Raw genomic sequence first — 9,847 nt, 5'->3', positions numbered from 1 at the left:
TTTATGTATAACTTCAAGACGCATATATCACTACACATACTTCACAACACTCACAAACAATCCGACACAACAAATGTCTATATACATCGGAGTGTTTGAGTGAGTAGGAATGTGAGAGCATGTGTGTTTATGAGAGTTTTCAGACTCCATAAAGTTCTATATGTTTTCATGATTCCGCTCTCATCTGCCTCTACCGTCCACGCTGCCATCTCCCGGCCAGTAAGCATATTTCATTTCCCCACTCCTTTTACCAATTTACACACACTAATACCTTTTCTCTTTTTTCTTTTTTTTTTCTCAATTATACTCGAACTCCATCGGTTTGTGTGACTCATTATGAGATACATTTAATATCAATTTAATTTCGTTTTATCGTCTGAAATTTTAATCATAGGCAAAAATTGGAAGAGATAATACACCAAATATTCAAACCAATATAACGTGTGTTTATATGTTTGTATTAATGCATATAGTTTTGTATTAATCAGGCATAGACACATGTGTACACACGCATTCTCTCCTCTCACACAGTAATTTACGCTCATACATACATACATACATACATACATACATACATACATACATACATACATATACACACACACACACACACACACACATATATATATATATATATATATATATATATATATATATATATATATATATATATATATATATATATATACATATCTATATAAGTATGTATATGTATACATGCATGTATATATATATATATAAACGTACATATTTAAATATATTCATATATAGGCATGCGTCAGTTTACCTCTGAGACTATTTATATGTGAGTGTGTGTGTATGTGTGTGCGTGTGTGTGTGTGTGTGTGTGTGTATGCGTGGGTGCGTATGTTCATATGAATTGGTATTAATGAACACATGGATGTGTGAATGGCACAGCTATTAACATCATCGAAACCGCAACTAAAAATATTTCATCAAAGAATTTCTCTTATACTTTTTACCATTCTTGCCACCAACGCAACAATACATACATACATCCGTAGATACATGAATACATGCATATATACATAAAGACATAATTATATATATATATATAAATATATATATATATATATATATATATATATATATATATATATATATATATATATATATATATATACGTACATACATACATACATACATACATACTACCTGCGTACATAAATACATACACAGAGCTACATAATGCATACATACATACATACATGCATGCATACATACATACATACATACATACATACATACATGCATACATACCTACATACATACATACATACACACCGAGCAAGTGTTGATAAAAAAAAATTGTAATGTCGGAAGTGTAGCGTAATAGAAAGAAGCTGACTGCAATGTGACTGAACGGAAAAAAAGCCTTTGGCCCCGCCCCCCATTCGTTCCAGGGAGCATAGTCAAAGTGCCAGATGACCTGACACGGCGTGATTGTATTATCAATGATAACATTCAGTATCGTGGAAGTATATTCCGAGGGGAAAGCCTCTCTGTTTTTGTTCATAATTTCAGTAAACCCCCAGTCGTTTATATTGAAGAATTTAGAAGGGTATTTCATTGGATCACAAGGAGAGAGAATATATATATATATATATATATATATATATATATATATATATATATATATATATATATATATATATATATATATGTATATATATATATATGTATATATATATATATATGTATATATATATATATATGTATGTATAAACGTATACACGCATGCACACATGCATTGATAGATCATCACAAATATTCATACGTGTTATGGGTTTCGAGTTTCGTCAAAACACCTTGTCAAGATCAAACAAAAACGGATGAACATGCTGCAGGCTCTGTCAAAAGCAATTTTATAATTAATATAACTTAACATTTAATAACACATACTCACTAGTAAATAACCGGTTGTTTATTCTCAAAATTCATTTAGAAACATATATTCTTCATTCACACTCACAAACGCATAAAGATCTATACGCGTCTGTACTTCTGTTCGCCCCTATGTCATGATGTTGACATCGTTTGTGAAACGGTGCTCCATGTTTATGACACATACCTCCATTTTAGTGTGTCAACACATAAAAATCAATAAATCAATTTCATACAAATCAGAATTTTGAAATATATACATGAGATGATCGACTATAATCCAGTACGACTAAAAACAGGAGATTAATATAGGCATTCATACATGCATACATACATACATTCATACATAAATTTATACACATTCGAACGCACACACACACATTTATATCTATTTATCTATCAATTTCTCTTTCTCTCTCTCGCTCTGTATACACACACACACACACACACACACACACACACATACACACACACACACACACTCACACACACACACACATGTATATATATATATATATATTTGTGTGTGCGTGCGTGTCCGCCGCCACCGCTTGACAAGCAGTGTTGAATTGTTTACGTCTCCGTGACCTATCACGTCGGCAAAAGAGAACGAAGACTAAGTTACGGGGTGTCACAATTGAAAACGCTTGATGTTGATTAAGTAGTCTAAAATGTCCAAGGCGGTGCCCCAGCAAGGCCGAACTTTAATGACTGAAACAAGTAAAGGAAAGTAGGTAAACGTTCCGTTCACATGATAAAAGTTATACCATGAGAACTTAATATAAATATATCACAATTCTAACAACATCGTCGAAATATTTTATTAAATATTGGAAAATAGATTAACAACTCCGACTTTTTAACTGCAAACCCAATCAATAATCGAAACGAAACAGTCATTAATCATTTGTAAACTCTCAAATCTCGTGCGCATTTTTCATCTGGTACGCTTGTTTGTGGTTGTACATAATAGCGTTATAATAGCTTCTAATTTTGGCAGGTCTTAATGTTGAGGGCGTTGCTTAAGTACATCGCCCACCAGTACCAGGCTGATATTTATTTAATCAACGTCGAAAGGATGGAAAACAAATTTGACCTCGGAGAAATTTGAACTGAGAACAAAAGCCGCAAATAGCCAATATACATAACGTTTACCAACACCAGGCAGAGGCAGGTGCCATTTTTTAACCGAGTAAACTTGAAAAGCGTGTAATTGGACGTGTTAATAATCAACACAATACAGCATGCGGTTCAGGAATCGGTCCCTCGGCCCTATGAACCTTACCCAAATTCCTCAACAACGTAAACAGCGCTTTCCATAAAACATGGTAAGTATAAAACCACACCGCAAAACTTACAACATTCTTTAAAGGTGCCAATCACAAAATCTATTGCTCAAAGGATTATTTTACTGTCTCTTGAAATGCTGTAAATATCAACCAAATATATTTCAAATCACCTCCTTATCTCTTAAAAAGTAGAAAGAAATACTCGTAGCGTATTCTTATATTTACTACCCAGAACGGACCAGATGGAAAATAACAGACACGAAGAGGCAGCGATCAGACATCGAAAACACGAAGACAAGTCACTCCTCCTCGTCCCCCGGCTACTCTCCTTTGCGATAACTACCTCCAGCTCTTCTATACCGCCCTTGGTCTGAACAGCTACCTTTGGCACCGAGAGCCTTCTCACTCATGAGGAGGAAGTGGCTCAACCATTTGCAGCAGAGGATAATAAATCGCAACTTCTACAAGCAACACTGTTATTTTCTGCGTTCAAAAATGAAATTTTGTAATGAACACTGATCGAACCATGGGATACTTTCAATAATATTACAATCACTTTTGCCATAAGCTGGAGCAAATAATGTGAAACTCATGTGAAATTGTTTTACTTAGGTTGAGCGTCCGGGACATACTTTTCTCTGGTTCATCTTAGTTTTCCCTTATAGTTTCTCATATAGCAATCGTTTTTGAGGCTCAACAATATAGGGAGTTAATATACCTTTACGCTATACAATCGACAAATCGACAAATCGTGGGCATATACGGAATGGTTGCCTTAATTAATTATCAGAAAGTGATTTGATCACGGAAAATTTAAGACCATTATTATTCAAGTCACAATAGAATGAAAGGATATGTGAATCTTTGATAAAGCTATTTAGTCAATGGTGAATTGGACACGGTTAGCTATACTTCAAATGGTCGTCGTTCATACTAAGTCTCAGTTACAAGGACAATTGCAGCTTTGTCAGTTTTATGAACCGTGGGAATCTTTTACTACAGAGTTTCCTTTGAAGAATTTCTAGAGATGATTTCCTAGGCTTTGAGTACCATTAGCAGCTCTTTGGTTATAGTTTAACTCTTAATATATCGCTGTGGTTTACCACGCCAGAAAAATGTTTAGCGTTTCTTCCGATTTTACATTTTGAATTCAAATGCCGCCGAGAAAGACTTTAGCTTTAGTCGTTTTGCGGGCGATAAAATAAGCACCAGTTGAGCACCGGGATCGATAAAATCGACTTGGATAATCGCCAACAAGAGCTGACCTTGTGCCAAAATTTGAAATAACTCTATGTCTGTTTTGTTTTATCTGTTGCCGAAGTTATGTAACAAATCAGCAGCATGAGTTGATTAAAGCGCTGATTGAATATTAATACATTTTATCGAATTCGTAGATTAGACAGATCGACCACGTCAGAATTTAAATGTTTTGGCCTCTAATTACTCGGAGACAAACAATTAAATGATACAATGCATTTAGAATGATTTTCTCCGAGTCTCCTATAGCTTTGACGCAAATTATTTGTATTATTAATATCTCCCATGTTTAGTCTAGTCTGCAAGTATATCGCTAGCAATAAATATCTGTGTGGCATCCATGCTTCCCACCAGAATATTTGTAAGTTAGTTTAAGTGAAATACATTTAAAACATAGAATTGAGAACCGGCTTTCAGACTCCACTAACTGCTAGCTTGATATATTATTCATAGCTCTCTTCATCAATTATCATTATATATAAATTTTATTATAGTTATGGATGCCAACCACAATGCAAATAATAAACTTTCATTGAGTCGAGTGTGCAATTGCCTCAACCCCAAATTTGTATGCTTAATCCCCTTAGGTTAAATAGTAACTTAATTAAGAAACCGTTTCCGCCATTTTCATGTAATTGTCTTTTCTTTCATAAAGAGAAACAAAATCTCCCTTGAGAATTATTAATGAAAGTAAAGATTCCCATCATAAAATTCAGTTACGTAATTTGTAGAGGCAAGGGACATTAGATTTAATCCAATCCAGGGGTTCAAGGGAATTCAAAGCCCGGATGAATAATAGACAAAATTGAGTTGTTTGGAGTTCAATACAGAAATAAATGAGATGAAGTAAAAACCGGAGGAAGATTTTCATCCGAGTTTCAAATATTCTGATGTTTTCCACTATGAGACATTGAAAGTATGTTTCCGTAGCATAGACGAGTTTCATGATACAGCATCGTTAAATGAATCAACTCCGATATTTGAGTGTAATTGTTATATCAACTCCAGAAGAAAGAAGAGCAAAAGTAAAGCAGAACAGTATTTGAAACCAGAATCCAAGGAGATATAGCTGGAGATCAAAACATATGATTTCATAGGCTTCAGGGAATTTTATCTTCTACCAAGCTTAATGAAAATCATTAAAAACTAAAACTAAGAAAATTACCTGAATGCAATCAATGCTGTTTTCGATACGTTAGACACTTGCGTTTTTGGAAAATTCGTTACAGCCATAACGGATATTATTATTATTATTATTATTATTATTATTATTATTATTATTATTATTATTATTGTTATTATATAGCTGTTCAATATTTGTTCTACTGCATCACCTGCTACACCTCCGTGTTGCTGGGGTGTGTGCAATCGGAGAGCACGTCCAACGATCAGTCGATGTGCTTTTCATAACACACTCAAATCACCGATGTAAGGAGATTTTGAGATAGCACAGTAACTCGACCCTGCTATTTTTCCTTCCGTTTAAACTACCCCTGCCAAACGATGACTCTGATAAGACGAGCTCTTTTTAAAAGGAATCAGTGAATAAATTATTTGCTTCTGCGTTTTGATGTCTGCTAAAATGACGAACAGCAAGAATCCAAACACGAAGAACAGTGAGACTCCAAAAAGTAACGTATCTATTCATTCTTAATACAGTCTGACATATTCTAACCAGAATATGTGATCACTGCTCTTTTGAATGTACCAGAACGTATTAAAAATTAGTAGATACATAATTATTTGGATTCTTTCTTTTTCTCATGAATTATTCCCTGTAAAAAACTTCGGTATTTTATTTAGAAATATTTGGTCGTCAATTTTGATTGCTACATCGATGAAGAAGCATTTCTTTATTCTCGTTCTTATATTGTTAGGAAGGAGATTTCATAACAATATTGGTTCCGGTTGATAGGCTTGGTTTACTTGTCTCCGTTGATTGAAATATGCAGCAATCAGACAATTCATTTTTCAGTTGGATATCCAGTTCCAATACTGGTATGTCTGTAGAGAAATTCTATGCTGGAAAGCACAGGACGGCAAGTTAACTGTGTCTTACTAGGTTCTCTCCATGTTCTGCGGTTACTTAACTGATTGTTTCCTTGTCTGCTTTTGGTGGTTACAAATAAAAAGCATGAAATCCATTGCTGCAATCAAACACGCTTCAGAATCAGTTTTCCGTCCTGTGGCAGTCTGCCAAAGTCGCGAATGTTTGCATTTCCGATCCTAATCAATAATATTTAGGTATTGGCTATATAGACACTTACCATTGTTTTTAGCATTCCTTCTGAAACACCCTTTTTGTTTTAGATTAGATTTTACAATTTATACCATTTCATTTGTTGATTCTCGATTCTTCACTCACTCCAGCCATTATCTTTTTTATGTTAGCTTTCTTGAAGACAGTAAATATTTTCTTTTTTTTATAGCTAACATCCTGTATTCACTGTAAGTATAATCTTTCTACGTCAGATTTTAAACTTGTTTTCTGAAGGCAGACATTATTGTTCTTGCTTTATGGCTAACATTGTTTCATCTACTACTACTGCTACTGCTACTGCTGCTGCCAATGCTGCTGCCATTGCTGCTGCTTTTGTTGTAGTCGTTCACATCCAGCCGAGCCGCCGAGTTTAATTTTTATTTCATCCTCTCGCCGGCGTTCTTCTATGGTATCGATTGAATCCATCCCTCGACACTTCAGTAACTAAATCAGAAATTAGTTTCATCATTATTACATTTGTTGTTGCTGCTTTGTTTTTGAGAGCTGTTCCAAGTCTCACCCAGAGACTTCAAATAGCAGCGAATTGGACGTTTCACTATGGTGTGATTTAGCATTAGCAGTGAACTATTAAATACTTCCTTTGTGTTCTGTCGTATGTAATATTTAGTAAAGATTAAGTAAAACTAGGCCGAAAGTATTACTTTTACTTGATCGTTAGTAAATACATTTTAGTGTACAAGATGTCTTCCTAAAGAATCTCCTACCTTCTCTGCATTCGAAATCCCAATCGTTATCTATCAAGGTTGAGGTTGTGTTTACTAGACACACCCGTTCCTGTTTGTATCTAGATTTTCTAACTAGCTTATAAACAAGTACAGAATATTACAACCATAACTGTAGAGCACTAATGACAACCATTTTTTGCTGTTATATTAAATTTTCTCTTAATCATTAAACTAATGCGTCTATAACATTCCTTGTTAATCTCTTCTTTCATTTACCGATGTTGAACTTTGTCTAGTTCATTAATTCATGACCATTTAAAAGTTTGCGTTTGGTGTAATTTTCATATCTCTGTTCATCTACCATGACGTAAGTGCACTTAATTAGTTGTCTTCTCTTCGTTCTTGTCTTTGGACATTTTCCTTGAAGCAGTATTTCTACTTGTTAATCATTTGAAGCGTTAACTTTGGAGGTTGTTTGACAATATCATCTGTACTCCAGTCGAGTCATGTATAATGCGTTTGCTAAATGTCTTAACCTCAGTCAGAAAAAGGAGTAAAGAGTTCATTATTCGTACACACACATACACACACACTCACACAAATAAACTAACAAACAAGCAAACACGCACACACACACGCACACACGCGCACACATACACGCACTTATATATATTCTTTCATAAAAGAATCGATGTTAAAGTCGTACCAATGGTTTCATGCGTAATCATAGCAACTATTTATACAAAGACTGACGCTGATATAGCAGCCATACATTTTTACGCTGAATGGACATACGTACATACATACATACATACATACATACATACATACATACATACATACATACATATATACATACATACATAAATAGTTGCATACATACATATACATAAACATGCGTATGGACGTACTGATGAACGGACGGACGTACTTACCGATATACGTATATACGTACATAGATACATAAAATGATACGTACATGAATAAACACATTTTTCGTTTATTCTTTTAATCTTTTACTTATTTTAGTCATTTGACTGCGGCGATGCTGGAGCATCGCGTTTAGTCCAGCGAACTTATCCTTTGTAAGCCTAGTACTTATTATATCGGTATCTTTTGCCGAATCGCTAGTTTATGGGAATATAAACACAGCATAGATTTCAGACTGAAAAACGTATCAACCGATTGTTACTGTTGCTAATTTATCCTAGCTGAAGCAACGAGTGGAGAGCGCTAGAGAAAAAAAAAAAAAAAAACGCCACGTAGTCTTAATCCACGCCATATTCATGCTCTTCTACCTTAACAATTTTCTTCAATGTCTGCCGTAATCCATAATTGATCATTAAATCTAGATTTTTGCTCGGAAACATATTTTACATCATTGATATGATTACAGTTCGTTTTAACCTATAGGACGGAATGATTTTCTACTTGTAGATTGGTTGTTCTTTTATTTCCCTAATTAATATAATTTTCTCGTCATTTTTCCAATCGGGTATGGCTTGCGACCCATTCAATAATTTGGGCTAAACGTTTCCAGAAATCTGCACGTTTCTGATTTACTGAATTTACTTATGCCGTCCAGTTTCTGCTTTTTCATTCTAAGTTATTTTGTTTGTCTTTTAATCCACACAACCACCCACATATCTTCAGTTGCTGTCATTGCTGTTTTGCACATTCCAATCCCTGGAAGTGCCTTCTCTGTCAATATTTCTCCCAAGAAACCTTCTTCATTTATTGGTATTAGAGCTAAATCCATTTTTAGTTCATTTTTCACGTACAACTTGACTTGGTGCCAAAGAACCATTCTCGACCATCATATCAATGAATTCTCCCGATTCTTAGTGGTTTAGCAGTCTCTTTTCTTTTAGGTGTCCTCTATATCACAGTATCTCTTCTATTGCCGTTGTATTTCGTTGTTATATATTTCTTTCCCTATATTTTCCCTTTTCTGTCGTTCTTGTTTTTCTTCTACTTCTTTAATTCAGGACTGTGCACTGCTTTCATCTTTTCCTCTTCTTCTTAATGTATGTATACGCTTTTTTTCTGCCTTTGAAATTATGCGTTCTCCTATTCCACCAATATCCACTCTACGTTTCATCCTTCCGGATTGACAATAAAAAACAAGAAAAACAAGAAAAAATCCGAACCATGTAGTAAAGTCGGCATAATCACGGATTCTTTTTCAACTTGAAATAGATATGTCCTCGTGCGTATGTCAGGTACCAGAAACCAGTAAAGGATTTTTTCTTTCTTATTCCTATCGGAGTATATGTCTATGAATTGGCGGAAATAACACTATACATCGAAAGAATCCATATTATTGGATAGTGGTTCGTACAATGAGTACAGGTGAGGATTAAATGCTTTCTCTTACTTACTTGTACTCAATGAATTTATGAGTTGCCCTTGTTAATCATTTCAGCATTTAAGAAATACCGGGTTAATTA

This window comes from Octopus bimaculoides, chromosome 22 (assembly GCF_046866305.1).
Source record: "Octopus bimaculoides isolate indiv1 chromosome 22, ASM4686630v1, whole genome shotgun sequence".
NCBI classification, from domain to species: Eukaryota; Metazoa; Mollusca; class Cephalopoda; order Octopoda; family Octopodidae; genus Octopus; species Octopus bimaculoides.
The sequence above is the reverse complement of the archived record's forward strand: the minus strand, read 5'-3'. Positions refer to the sequence as shown.